This window comes from Lepus europaeus, chromosome 15 (assembly GCF_033115175.1).
Source record: "Lepus europaeus isolate LE1 chromosome 15, mLepTim1.pri, whole genome shotgun sequence".
Classification (NCBI taxonomy): Eukaryota; Metazoa; Chordata; class Mammalia; order Lagomorpha; family Leporidae; genus Lepus; species Lepus europaeus.
In genome coordinates, this window is record NC_084841.1 from 36,458,145 (window position 1) to 36,473,006 (window position 14,862).

A 14,862-nucleotide genomic window follows, 5' to 3' on the forward strand; every position below is an offset into this window, starting at 1 on the left:
TCTTTTAAGTTAATTGCTGATGGACAGTCAAAGAGATGTGGAGGCAAATAAAATCACAAAATAGGAAACTGAGAAAACATCTTTGAACTCCTCTAGCCCAACATTTTTATTTAGAAATTAAAAAATAGAGACCCAGAAAGAATGAGTGATGTATCCCAAATCATCACACTGGTGACACAACCTAGCCTGGATTCCACACTCTCCGATTTCTGGCCATTAATGTTTCCATCATAATACCTGTATATTTCTGGTAGGAGAATATATTGGGGGATTGTCGAAAGGTACAGGTTCTGCAAACCATGAATGATGCCTAATCCTAAAACTAAGATACACTTTATTTTGATGGATCTGTAAATTCAAGCCTTCTATTAGTAGAAGCTCCTGGAAGTCTTTCCATCTTTAAATTCTTCCTTTCCTTATTTTGTGTTCTACTCAGACCCATTATTTATTTGATCTAACTTAAATACAGTTTTCTTCTCCTGGTGTGTGCTTTATTTATTTATTTAACACTAAATGTCAAGCTCAAAGTTTAATGTTTTCTGACAATATGATGTTACTTTAGATGTTTTAGTCACTTCTCCATTTGCAGTGCCTAATCAAATCCTCCCTTAAAAAGCCCTTATTTGAAACCAGGAATCACTGCCTCTCATCAAGATAACTGTCATGATTTTTTTCACTTTTTCCTAAAAGTAATACTTGTTATTGTTTTTATTATTTTATCACTTTTCATTGTGGTAAAAAGTCCATAGCATTAAATTTATCATTTTATAATTTTTAAGTGCATGGTTTGGTAGATTGAAATTACTTCACATTGTTATGCAACTCTCATCACCACCCCTGTCCAGAATTGTTTCATATTTCCAAGTGGAAACTCTGTATCTATTAAAGAGTAACTCCCCATTCATTTATCCACCCTATCTGTGACAGTTCTAGGTTCTTATATAAGTAGACTCATAGAGTACTTGGCCATTTATGGATGACTTATCTTACTTAGCATAAGGTCTCCAAGATTTATACATGTTATAACCTGTGCCATGATTTACTTCCTTTTAAGGATGTGTAATATTCCACTGTATACATGCCACATTCTGTTTGTTCTTTCATTATCCAACGGGCAAATGGATTGCTTCTACCTTTGGTCAATGTAGATAATACTGTAATGAATATGAGTGTACAAGTATCTAGTTGAGTCCTGCTTTCAATTCTTTTTGGTACATACTCAAAAATGGAATTATATTACATGATAATTACATCTTTAATCTTCCAAGGAACTATCATGTTGTTTTCTGTAGTGGTTGCACTATTTTACCTTCCTACCAGCACTGGACAATGGTTCCAATTTCTTCACATCTTTGTCAATGCTTTTTGTTTTCTGTTTGTTTAGATAATAGTCATTCTAATTGATATGATACATTCTTCTAATTTTGATTTGCACTTCCCTGGTGATTAGTTACGTCAAGCATTTTTTTCATGCACTTATTGACTAATCATTTTTATATCTTTTTGAGAAATGTCTGTTCAAACTTTTGCCCATTTTTAAATTGAGTTGATTGTTTTCTTATTGTTAAGTTCTATGCTTTAGGTACTAGAGATCCTTTGAGATTCTATATAGATTTTAGAATGGACTTTTCTACTTTGTAAAAAAAAAGAAGTCATTGAGATTTTGATAGTGATTGCTTTGAAACTACACATTGTTGAAGTACAGATATATAAACAATATTGTCTTCCAGTCCACAAATACAAAATGTCTTTCCATCTGTATGTGTTTTCTTTAATTTCTTTCACAATGTGTTGCATTTGTAGTGTACATGTGTTTCAACTCATTGGTTCATTTATTTTCTAGTACTTTATTCCTTTGGATGTAAATGTGAATGGAATTATTTTCTTAACTTCATTAAGAAAGTTATTTAATTTAAAATTAAATTATTCACTGTTAATGTACAAAAACAGAGATCATTTTGTGATCCTGTGACTTTGCTGAATTCACTTGTTATTCCTAACAGGTTTTGTTGTGTGTGTGTGTTGGGGGTATCTTTGGAGTTTTCTATCTGTAAGATAAGATCACCTGTGAGCAGTGCTAATTTTATTCCTTCTCTTCCAATTTTCAGGTCATTTACTTCTTTATTTATTTATTTCTTGTTGAGACTTACAATACTATGCTACACAGAAGTGGTGAAAGTGGGCATCTTTGCCTGGTTCATTATCATAGAAGTAAAAGCTTTTAGTCTTTGATTCTTGAATATGATGTTAGCAGTAGACTTTATTTTTAAATGTCATTCTTTCATCTCTCAACCTTCTTCAAGTCTGAAATCTTCCAATAGTATTTCTGTGTCTTATAAGACTTTTTTTTTTATTCAAAAAGGACTGCTCAATTGTATCCCTTCCTTCAGTTTGCAGATATTTAACGAGATACGGTGCTGGAGGAAAGCACTGTGTGTGCTTCATTCTTTTTCCTCAGTCTTCCTGTTGATGTTCCCTGTATCATCTTCCCAAGACTAATTAACTACCAGATGCCCTTGGTGCACCTCCACTCCCTTCACTTGGATCTAAGTGGGAGTCTCATTTTTCTCCTGTGGATAATTTCATGTTTTATTTGGCCATACTGCAGATCCATATACTCAGTTTATATGCCATTAATTTGCCCCCATTGGAATACAGTAAAAGTAATTTAACACCTAAATTCTGTCTTCTCAGATTAAGTTTTATGAGTGTGGTGAATTCAGTACTTTGCAAACAGTAGGTCTTGGTATATGTTAACTAAGGACTGGATGGAGACTGTGAAGTAATTTCATTATCACAGCAATCACATCTCAACAGTCACCAACAAAAGCTGCTACTTAGGACAGTAGCATTTCACAGCTGCTGATAAGTTCTGTGAGAAAGTACAGCTGTTGACTATCACTGAGGATAACAAAAACATTCCAGTAAGAGCAGGAGGCAAGAAAAAGAGAAGCGCACTGAAAAGAAAATATAGATCGGCTTCCAATTTTTGAAGTATATTAAAGATATAAATGTATATAGCATTACACTTTTTAAAAAGCAGGTACTGCAACCAAATTGATCTAAAAATAAAAAAAAGAACTTTACTCATTTTAATGTCTTGAATGACTTCTTGTATAAGATTTGAATTATAAAACTTCTAAAACAATTTGTTAGAACTAGAAAACTTAATTAAAATTAAATTTCTGTATTTTCTAAAGCTATAAGTTTGGACTATCACAACCGCAACATATTTTCTTAAAATAATCATTTTTTAAGTAGCCATTGAAACTTAACTTCCAATAGTATATAAGGTTTTCCTTTTGTTAATGCAGTCACTGATCTGATCATTATTCAGTTTTTTGAACAAAGAAAATAAACGAACATCTAATTTGAGCTAGTTCATTTTAATTTAAATGAAGTTAAGAATCAGTAGCTGCAAGATAATTACTATTACTCTCTGATATTGTTATATTCAATAAATGTTCCAAACCCATGTTACTAAGGGATTCTAGCCTTGGAATAATAGGTTGGGAGTAATCCACTTGACCTGAACATTTTCATTTACAGTATATTTTTATAAAACAGTATGTTTTAGCAAATGTATGAAAATATTTGAGAATTTGCTCCATAATGCATTAAGTTATTGGACATTCTAAGAGCTTTTTATGTTACTAAAAAGAAGAATCTGAAAGTATAAGCCATTTTTATAGTAACATATGTCATGAATCACAACATTTTTAGCTTTTGATAATGGAGTCATATTATTAGCTTTGCTCAGATTTAGAAAATATTTTTGTCCTGTTGAATGGATTGAGGAAAAGAGGAATGGAATATAATATATGTTAATAGGTGGCCTCTTAATGGAGGAAGTTCCAAGAAAAAGAGGAAGTGCTTCCATTTAGCCACATTTCATAGAAAATTCCAAAGTGGCCACAATAGTTCTTTTTCTTTCCAGAATAAAATCAAACAAACTAAATTAACATTTCATGAGTTGTACAAATATGAATGTTGCATGCTCTTATTTCAATGGTTGTACTGCCTAGAAAGAGAAATGTTATGAAATAGGATTAAATCATGCACAGACTAAAATCTGTTGCACATTAGATGGTCCTTACATCTTCCCATGTATAAGTAGGTAACCAATGTGTTATTAAACTTTTGCAGTTTTATCAATGAGCATTTCAGGTTTTCAAAGGCAGTTTGTCTATTTTCTGTTCATGCCCAAGGACACAATTGATACATAAATGACCACATGGAATTTTTTATTGTTACTTTCTTGGAAACATGTGCTTTTTTGTCCTTATTTTATTTTTTAAATATTTATTTATTTTTACCTATTTGAAAGAGAAAGGTGGAGAGAGAGAGAGAGAGAGAGAGAGAGAGAGAGAGAGAGAGAGAATCTTTGACCTGCTGGTTCATTTCTTAAATGGCTGCAACAGCTGGAGCTGGGACAAGCCAAAGTCAGGAGCCAGAAACCCCATCCAGTGCTCCAGGTATCCAGGTATCCAGTATCCAGGTATCCAGGTAGCAGGTATCCAGGTACTTGAGCCATTATCTGCTGTTTCTCAGGGTGTGAATTAGAAGGAAACTGCATTGGAAGCAGAGGAAGGACCTGAAGTCATGTACTCCAGAAATGGGATGTGGGCCTCCCAAGCAGAAGCTTAACCCAGTGCACCACAATGCCTGCCTCTTATTTTATTAGAGGGAGAAATACAAGGCAGCATAGAATTGTGAGAAAGGCCACTGGATTTATCATTTTTATGCATGGTTCTCTTGTATAAGTCACTTAAACTTTTCTGTCTCAGATTTCTCACATATAGACATATAATATATTTATTCTGGTTTTTGAAATTCTCTCCCAAGTGACTGTGAATACCATAAACTAATATGTAAATATAATTTTAAGGAAGTTAAAAATGATGTTCTTTGATAGCACGATAAATGAATAACATGCCAACCACATGATTTGGGGCTGATACCTCATTTTTAAGCAGAATTGGGACATAAATGAGTTATAAACTTGCTAGTAAATGCTTCCAGCTCCAACATTATGAGAACTGTTAATACCAAAGGTACAGTGTGGTCTGAAGCATTCTTTTTGGATGAGATGCAAAATGTCATCCACTACCTATAAAGACACGGCTAAGGAGACATAAACTGTAACATACATGTATCTATTTACTGACAGTTTTGCCATGTCACATAACGGACAAAACCAATAATAAGGCTTTTTTCCACCTTAAATATTGACTACAGAGGACAGTCTGCTGTTCTAGTTCTACTCTTTCCTAGTCACTATGTGCTGTATCTATCTTTCCTTCCATCTGTGAAGACTATATGTATGCACAACTGGGTGACGCCCTCGTATTAGAGCTGAGCCTTTCATTCTGCCGCCAGTGTTTCTCCTTATGATTTGCTACAACTCTCCTCATGCTACTGGAGCTTTTCAGGAAAACTCTGGATGGCTGTTGCTCATTTTGAAAATGTCATTGATGTGGGAAGGTAGGTAGATAGGAGGAGCTGTTGGACAGCTCCAGGTGACAAACATGGGAGGGAAGGTCACGGATTGACAGCCCCAGCAGACTGTTGGACAGCTCCCACAGATCCACCTGACTGTGGGGGCAGCTGATTGACCACTCCAGGGAATCCCTGGTTTACCGTAGAATAGCTGCAGTTGACCCTTGCAGATAGCCCAGCATGGCCGGTGTGGCACTTCTCTTTCTGCGTACTCTCCAAACTTAACTTCCCTTTCTATGCTTTACTCAAGCTTCCCACTCCCATCATGTACCCGATGCCATGACTCTTCTGATGTCTCCACAAATGGGTACAGAAATGAGCAATGCTCAGGCCTCAACCCTCTTTTGAATATTCAATTATGCTCCATCCTGTACATCACCCTTGATGCCTCCTGATGGCAAAAAGGAAGGTTTCACATTGGTGGGGATGGGAGAAGGAGTCTTTGTAAGAGATTTTGCTCCCTAGTTTGAGGTTTTTCTGCATTTGGGGACTTTTATTCATTCACTCCCCACGTCCTTCCACACCATTTGTCTGCACTTAGTTCTTGCCTGTGCAGTTTGCTTTGCTTTAAATAAATCCTACTCTCCTGAACAACTCTGTGCCTCTACTTTGAATGCTTTCATGTGTGCAGGGAAGAACCTGGCATATGCTTAGCTGGAGACCTCACTGCCCACAGTAGCACTAAACTTTCTAGTCTTTGTACTCTAGATTCTTTAAAGTTATTTTGGGGAGGGTCCAGCACTGTGGTGTAGCGGATTGAGTCATGGCTGGTGCCAGCTTCCCTTATGGGGGCTGATTCACATCCTGGCTGCTTCACATCTGATCCACCTCCCTGCTTCTGTGACTGGGAGAGCAATAGGAGATGACTCAAGTATTTGGGCTCCTGAACCCACATGAAAGACTTGGATGAATCTTCTGACTCCTGGCTTCAGCCTGACCCAGCACCAGCCATTGTGGCCATTTGTGGAGTGAGCCTGTGGATGGAAGATCGATCTCTCTCTCTCTCTCTCTCTCTCTTTCTCCCTCGCTCTCTGTAACTCTGTCTTTCAAATAAATAAATAAATCTTTAAAAAGATTATTTTGGGAAAGGGAATTCTTGATTGCCAGTTCTACATTTAAGTGGATCTAGACTTTTTTTTAAACAAATATGTGAATATGATAATGAGGATTATCCAGGAAAATAGACACATAACATTATTTAGGCTTTAGGATCCCTTGGGTGCCCCAAAGTATGTACTGCAGGGAGAAGGGTTTGGAGCTGCTCTCTTGATCCTTGCTTTGCAGCCTATTAAGTCATGCATTACTTCAATTAGGTTTCAAAGATGACTTTCACTACTTTTCTTACAAAGGCTTCCCTGATTGTTCATCTCCCAGCCTGAGCAAAGTATTCTCTGTATGGATCCATCGTGATGGCTTGTCCCCCCGCCCCGAAGATGGGACAAATGAGGCCTTTTTCCAGATTCCAAGGTCGAAAATTTTGTCAAACTCTGCAAGGTCATATCCAGAGCATGCGCTGGGTGTAAGTACATCTGAAAGCACTAAGTCGGTGGAGACCTTCATTATTGAGGTCAAGTTTAAAGGAAGCAGTAGCAACTGTTCGGCTCCAGTAGATTTGTGTTGAGGAAATACAGGCTGAGTTACAGCAAATCTTCAGGATTTTTTGAGAAACGAGAGTTGAGTTTTTTTTTTTTTTAATTATGAAATCCTTCACTTTCTAAAAGCTGTCACATGTGTTATGTAAAACTCTGATGTAGGCCAAAGAAAACAAGTCTGTGGCCTTGATTTGCCTGATGGACCACAAGTTTGTGGCCTCTGCAATAAGAAGCAATATTTATTATCTGGGTGATGATGGGTGAGACACTGTGCTCAACGGTTACACAACTTATCCTAAAAAAGGTTTCTCTCTGTGTGTGCATGTGTATGATGTCAGTGTGTGCTTCCCGACAAACTCTGGTTGTCTTGTGCAGTGATCCTCTCATTTTACATCTATTTGAACAATTGGTATCAACTTGTCTTGTCAGTGGCTCCACACATACTTCTCTTTCAGCGATATCCTTTTGCTCTGAAATATATTTATGAAAATCATCTGAACCTTTAAACAATTTTTTTAGACTTTTTTGAAGGACAGAGTTACAGAGAGAGAGAGGAAGACACAGATCTTTCATCTACTGGTTTACTCCTCAAATGGCCATAACATCCAGGGCTGGGCCAGAAAAAAGCCAGGAGTCAGGAACCAGGAGCTTCTTCGGGATTTCCTTGTGGGTACAGGGGCCCAAGCACCTGGGTCATCTTCTATGCTTTCCCAGGTGCATTAGGAGGGAACCAGATCAAAAATGGAGCAGTTGGGTCTTGAACTGGCACCTATATAGGATGCTGATATCACTTTACCCACCTTGCCACAATGCTGGCTCCTATCTGTACCTTTAATTTGCTATTTAAGAAATACTACTTTGTAGCATTCTTGTATCTATTACTTTATTGTTAATCATATTTTCTTGAATGTTATATTTAATTTCCCAAACTACATGCACTTAATATTCAAAGCATCAATAATTAACATTAACAGGAGTGTGAAGTATAAAATTGAAAAACAAAGGTCCAAAGCAGGAGGGCCCACATTTAAACTCTGTTGTGGTTTAAACCCAAAACCTAGAGTTTAAACGCATATGTCATACATTTCCACCCTCAGATGAATGCAAGTACTAATAGACTTATTCAGTCCATGGACACCCTCCCTATAGCTATTCTTGACTTTTTAAATATAATGTTTCCTCTTCTCTGGTCATCTACCTTAAAAGGATTGATTAATTCTTTTAAAACCTAGTTGCTTGAGACATCAAATACAGAACAATGAAATTAGGAATTTAGAAATTATTTGTTCTAAACCACTCATTATCATGAGAAACATAAACCCATGAACAGATTTGTGGAAGTATATACCATTCAGGAAACAAATATTAGACCCAGTACTACGTTCCCATACAACAAAAATGAAAAACAATTATTCTTAGGAAATCAATATAGTTTATTTTAGATAGCTTGTACAAGCATGCTGGACCTTCCTCTCCTGATTGACAGAGAACAAAAGCAAATGGATTGTCAACAGCTAATTCTTCATCCTGATTGACAATGATAGTTTCTTGCATTGATCTGAGCCATCTGGATGCAGGAAGATAGGGTTGATAAAGCTTGTGATGACCAAATGATGCAGAAAATGTCTGTTTCCTAGACTCTAGGAAATAGAGCTGAGCTCTTCAAGAAGAGCAACTATATCCTGCTTATTTTAATTTTCCAGCAACCCTCTGAATACATAACATTCCTTGAAGAAATGGTAATGGTTTTTCTTCTGTTTCTGATCCAATTAATATCTAAATATTGTGTTCTGTGTCTCAGTCACTCAATGTGTTGTTTTGAGTTTGAGTTTTCACAGGTATTAATCTAATTTACTCTTCACACACACACACACACACAAAAGAAAACTAAACAAAATATCTCTCTTCTCTGTTTCTCTCTCACACACACAAACATATACCTTGTGAAATAAATAAATAAGAATCTCTATTTTTCAGATAAGGATAAAAATTCAGATACAATAATTTCCCCTATAATCATTAAATCTGATGTTGAAACACTTGATTCCAACTAGAGTCCTTTATGACCCACTACTTTCTCTCCCACAGTATCTGTGAAAACATTTTCCTTGAAGCTGTTTAAGCAAACATCATATCACTGATTCTACTACTGTATATCTATGAGTGAGTACAGTATCATGACCATCTAATAGGAAGGAGCATAGATGACAGTTACAATGTCAGGAGCTGAGCTTGCAACAGACACACAGGATCAAAGTATTAAGCAGCTATTATCCCTCACTGGGTGGTAGAAAAGCCAGGGAAGAGCTACAGAGTTTTTAAGGCAACAAGACAAAACACTGCTTTTTCCTTCTAAAAAAAGCCATAGATATTTATAAGTCCCTAGGCTGGCAGAACCAAACTACACAATATAATAGAAAGCACCAAAATCAATATTTAAGGAATATATATATATATATATGCATATATATATATATAATGCAAAAAAATAGTATTCTGGTCCTGACTCTGAACTCCTGTAAGGCAGGAAAAATTTCTATCTTTGTGAAGCCAGGTACATGCAGATGTTGGTGAGTGAATCCTAGAACTAGTTGTAAAAATGTTCAAAACAATAACAAAATCCCCTAATAGAAGAATATACCTGAGAAGGACAAGATTCTTCACCCCAAAAAACACTTAACCTAAAGGTTTATAACTATCATACTTAACAATTACTGTGAATTTAATTTGTTAAAAAAACAAACCCTGCTGATAGTCTATGGCTGTTCTAACTGTCCTGTCATTTACATGGTGCTGTTCATAGTGCCTAACTCCAGTTACTCTCATCTTTAAATCACCTGGCTATTTTAATAAATTTTAGTTAAAAAATGAAATAACTTGATCAGATGCTTTTTGAGTTCCGTCTGACAAACAGTGTCTTCTGAGAATAGATATAAAAGCAGCACCAACTGAGTTAATTTAAACCCAAACAAAAGGTCAGTTGGCAAAAAGTAAAGACCTTTATGACCTCTTGTTCAAGTCCTGGAAGCTATAAATCCTACTAAACTACTTAGGGCTTTATTAAGCAAGCCCAACAAAAGATAATCAACATTGTAATTATTGTTCAATTATGGACTGAATAATAAGCCTGGTTTTTATTTGTCAAAGCAACAGGCCTTTAGTCATTTGCAAAACCATTCTAATGAATGGTAGAAAGCTGTAGGTTACATAAGCAATTAAAGAAAAATCATAAAACTGAACCTTTAAAATCAGTTGAAACCTTTAAAGTATCCATTTAGATTTTTGAAACTCAAGGTTCAAGGGTAACTAAAATGCAAAATGCAAGGACAAAATCCATTCAGGTTTCACAATCTCCAGTGTCTCATTTTGATCAAAAAGTTCAGCCAAATAGAGAAGAAAAACCTGTAGGATTCCAAACCGCAAGTGACCTTGGATTTTCTTTGTGAAGTGTCTCAAAAACAAGAAGCAGGATGTTCTGTAAACCAAAAGTTTAAAATCTGGGTAACACTTTATATGTCTTTTTAAGTACTTAAAAAAAAAAAACAATTAACAAATGACTGGAAGAAAATCCTATCCTTAATTATTTTAAGATGTATTTGTGCCTCATTGCTCATGCAACACACAATGCAATGTGTTTTACAAAGCCATTAAAACTGATTATTAAATAATTTTAGAGCATTATATTTCCTGAAATTATGCTAAATCATTATATGTAATGGTTCAATGGGAATAATTTTGAAAATATATTTTTGTTGAATTCTTACATTTAATACTTCCCAATTATTTAAATTATGTATGTATTTTGTTTGTAAGTAAAAATTATAGAGCACTCTTCAGCTAATAACTCTCCTTTTTTGAATGCAAGGGCATTTCAAGCAGTTTATGGGAAAACTGACGTAAAAGGTAATTTGAGAAAAGTCTGTGGTGCTGTGGATTAAGCTGCTGCTTGCAATGTCAGCATCTCATATCAGAATGTTAGTTTGAGTCCTGGCTTTTCTGCTTCTATCTTCTTGTAAATGCAGCAGGCAAGGCAGAAGAAGATGGCCCAAATGTTTGGGACCTTGCCACCCACGTTGGGAAACCCAGATGAAGTTCCTGGATCCTGGCTTCAACCTGGTTCAGACAAGTAGTTGCGGCCATTTGGGGAGTGAGAGCCAATAGAAGATCTCTCTGTTCACCTCTGTGTCCCTGACGCTGTGCTTTTCAGATAAATAAATGAATACATTTTTTTAAAGATAAACCTTTTTTGGTGCAAAACATCTGAAAATCTATGCATATATTTTACATAATGTGCATTTTCCATGAACTGAAGCATCCCCATATAATTCTATTATTGCTTAAGAGATTAAAAAACGAAAGGACAGAATGACACCTCTTGAAGAGAATTGGACTCCCTCTTGAAACGTAAACTGCTTATTTTTCTGTCTGCATAAATATGCTTTACATGTCAGTAGTCTGCATTTTTGGCTTTGCATTAAAATTTATATGAACAGCTTATGAGTGAGCTATCCCCAAGGTTACAGAGATCTTATGTAATCATCCAATTGGAGAGGTTTCATAAACACAGTATGAAACTTCGAACCCTCTGGTGCTTAGCTACAACATGAACTAGAGGGAAAGAGTGTCACAATAAAGAGAGAATAGTGTCACCTGGCCTCTGGGGATTGGAGGAAGCTTTCTGTGACAAATGTGAAATGCACTGAAACCTGCTTTGGCATTTCGACCAGGACTCAAACCTCTGGCAAAACACAACATTCTGTTTCTAGGAAAAGAGGTTTACAAAGCTCAGAAAACCTTGGACATCAAATAGCTCTTACAAAACAACATTTTGATGATTTAAGTGTGAATGAATGAGAAACATATGGATTAAATTTCTCTTAAAATACACATGGGCTTAAAAATTAAGGGCAAAAGTGCTTGGTGGAATGAGTTTTTAGTTTTACTGAATCCAAAAGATTTGAAAAATAGTTGAAGTTGTTTGACAAACCCCAAACACGGTTGAGTTCTTTAGTGTTTCGTTGGTGGTACCAATCAATTTTGATCTCAGGCCCTGGGTTTCCATCCTATTCAAAGCCTGAGTTATATGCATCCTTGACATTTGATACAATCGCTAAAAAAAAAGTGGATACACCAATCATTCAAGTATAAGAGTTTAGATTATATGTTAAATTTTAGAGTGCTGGGTTTATATCTAAATGTTACAATCATGATTGAATCATTCCAGGAAATTAGAGCGAGTTTCCAGGATTTTGAAGTCAGTTCTTTTCCCTTCCTACTCTTGAAAACTTCAGAAGTGCCAATGACATCCAATAGCAGTGTTTTCAGGAATACTAAAGATGCCTAATTCCCTTTCCAGATCAACCACATCAAAATCTTTGGAGGCAGGGCTTTGAATATCCATATTAAACAAGCTCTCACTCTAATGCCCTCCAAAACTTTGAGAATCGCATTTCTAATACATGTGGCAAGCGCTGTTAGATTTCATCAGGAAAAGGCCATTGTCATTTTCTGAGTGGCTGATTTGAGTGTCAGTACGGTTCAGTTTCTAGACTGAAAGATCTCCACGGGCTGGAACTGTGACCACTCACACTTGCTGTTGCATCACTACCTCCCAGCCCAGTGCCAGTGATAAAATGGGCTCCTGATAACTGTACCTTTCAAAAAGTGTTCTAATAAATTCAACGAGCCAAAAGACACATGGTTTTCTTTAAAGCATTTGCATGGAGTAATATGAAGGTATTTCAAAAAGTTCATGGAAAATGAAATTGAAAGATATTTAGTGCAAAAATTTTGAAATCCATGCCTAACTGCCTTCATAATACACATTTTCCATAAACTTTTAGAAATATGTTTGAAATGACATCAAAGGTTAAATAAATACTGCTCTAGTCAGCATTTTATTTTCTATCTATTTTACTATTGGCTCTTAAAATGCATATGAGACAACATTCAAATAACTCCATATGTCAAAATTGCAGAAAAATGGCTTAACATGTTGCAGCTTTTGTCCAGGTAATATCAATCCATCTAAATTGATCCCCCTCTGCTAAATCTCATGAATAATTCTGTCAAGGGAGTAAATGTTAAATCCAGGATAAAGTATCTTTACAAAGTTACCCGGTTAATGACGCCCTGTCTGTATCTGGTATCGCAGGAACAAGCAGAAAGTGTATCCCTGTAAGGTGATATGATGAAAGAAAAATAAGTGATGAATCACAACCAGTTAAAATATTTATGCCAAAAGATACAAAGAAATGTAATGACAGGAGGAAAAAATTAATACCCGTGTTATTAAAAACATTCTTTCTGACTCACAAGTTGCATATATATTGCTTTTTTCTGTCTAAAAGCAATATTTCATCTTTTGCTAATGTTTGGGAGAAAAAAAATACATGATCAAGAAATCTTCTCGTAATCCAGAATCAATATGATATCAATAGTTTGAACACTCTCTATTCCTGCCCATTAGAGCACCTCAAGTTTAAAAATTTGTATGTTTACAAACATAGACACAGATAGATGCACACTATCCAACATGTAAGTACTTTTTAAATATACTAAAATTTGAACTTATTTTTTAAGTACAAATTTATTCTTTGTGATAATACAAGTCACATTTTCCTGTGTTAGCAAATATTTCTTATTTTAATGATTACAAAATTGCTGATCTAATTTAACTGTTGTGATATTTTTAGGCATTTCGACCATTTAGCAGTTTTGCTATTATGAAAAAAATTCTCTATTTATCAGAGTGTATTTTCAAGCACATCCTTGATGATTGCCTTATGATAGACTCAATACAAGATTAGAATGATAGCAAATGTTTACTGAGCACATGCTTTGGTTCTGACTCTGACTTAAACCCTTTGTAAACATAAGCACATTTATTCCTTACAAGATGCTTGTGAGGGAGATGTTAATTTCCTACTTAACACTGAACCCAGTGTTGACTGTTTTCAAGGCCTGTGCTCTCTACCTGAATGAAACGAATGTGTTAAGAAACGTGTGAACTGTTTTAAGGTTACATAAGGAGTGGTTCTGCAGTCAAGCTGAGCTAATCTGAACATCCTGTGTGAATCAGAAGTGTTATTTTGTTTGACAAAAAGTAGAAACATAAATTTTAACATTGTTTCCATTTTTGTTAATAGGAAACTGAATATTCACATACAAGGACATTTCAAAAGATCAAGAAAAAAATTGAGGAGTGGGCACTCTGTTTAGCAGTTTTGACCTCCACATACTGCATCATAGTATCTAGATTTGATTCCTGGCTGTGGCTCCTGAATCAAGCTTCCTACTAACTCAGACCCTGGAAGGCAGCAGTGACAGCTCAAGTAATTGAGTTTACACCGCTCATGTGGAAGACCTGCACTGAATTCCTGGCTTTCAGCCTTGGCTTCAGAGCAATCCTTGGCCATTTGTGGGCATTTGAGAATGAACCAACTTGTGGGAGTGCTCTGTGTGTGTGTGTGTGTAGGTGTGCATACATGTCTCTAGCTCTCAAAATAGAACCGTTAGAAAATATTTGGAATCCATGCTTATCAAGGGTCTTCATAAGGTTCATGGACAATGTATATTATGAAAAAGTATATTATGCAGGGATTTAAAATTCTTGCATAAAATAAATTTAATTCCATTTTCCATTAACTTTATGAAGTCTCCTTATATTATAAATCCTGCAATACTCTGCTTTTATTTTAAATATATAGTTATTTATTTGAGTCAGACAGACACATACACACAGACACACACACACATACAGCTTGCATTT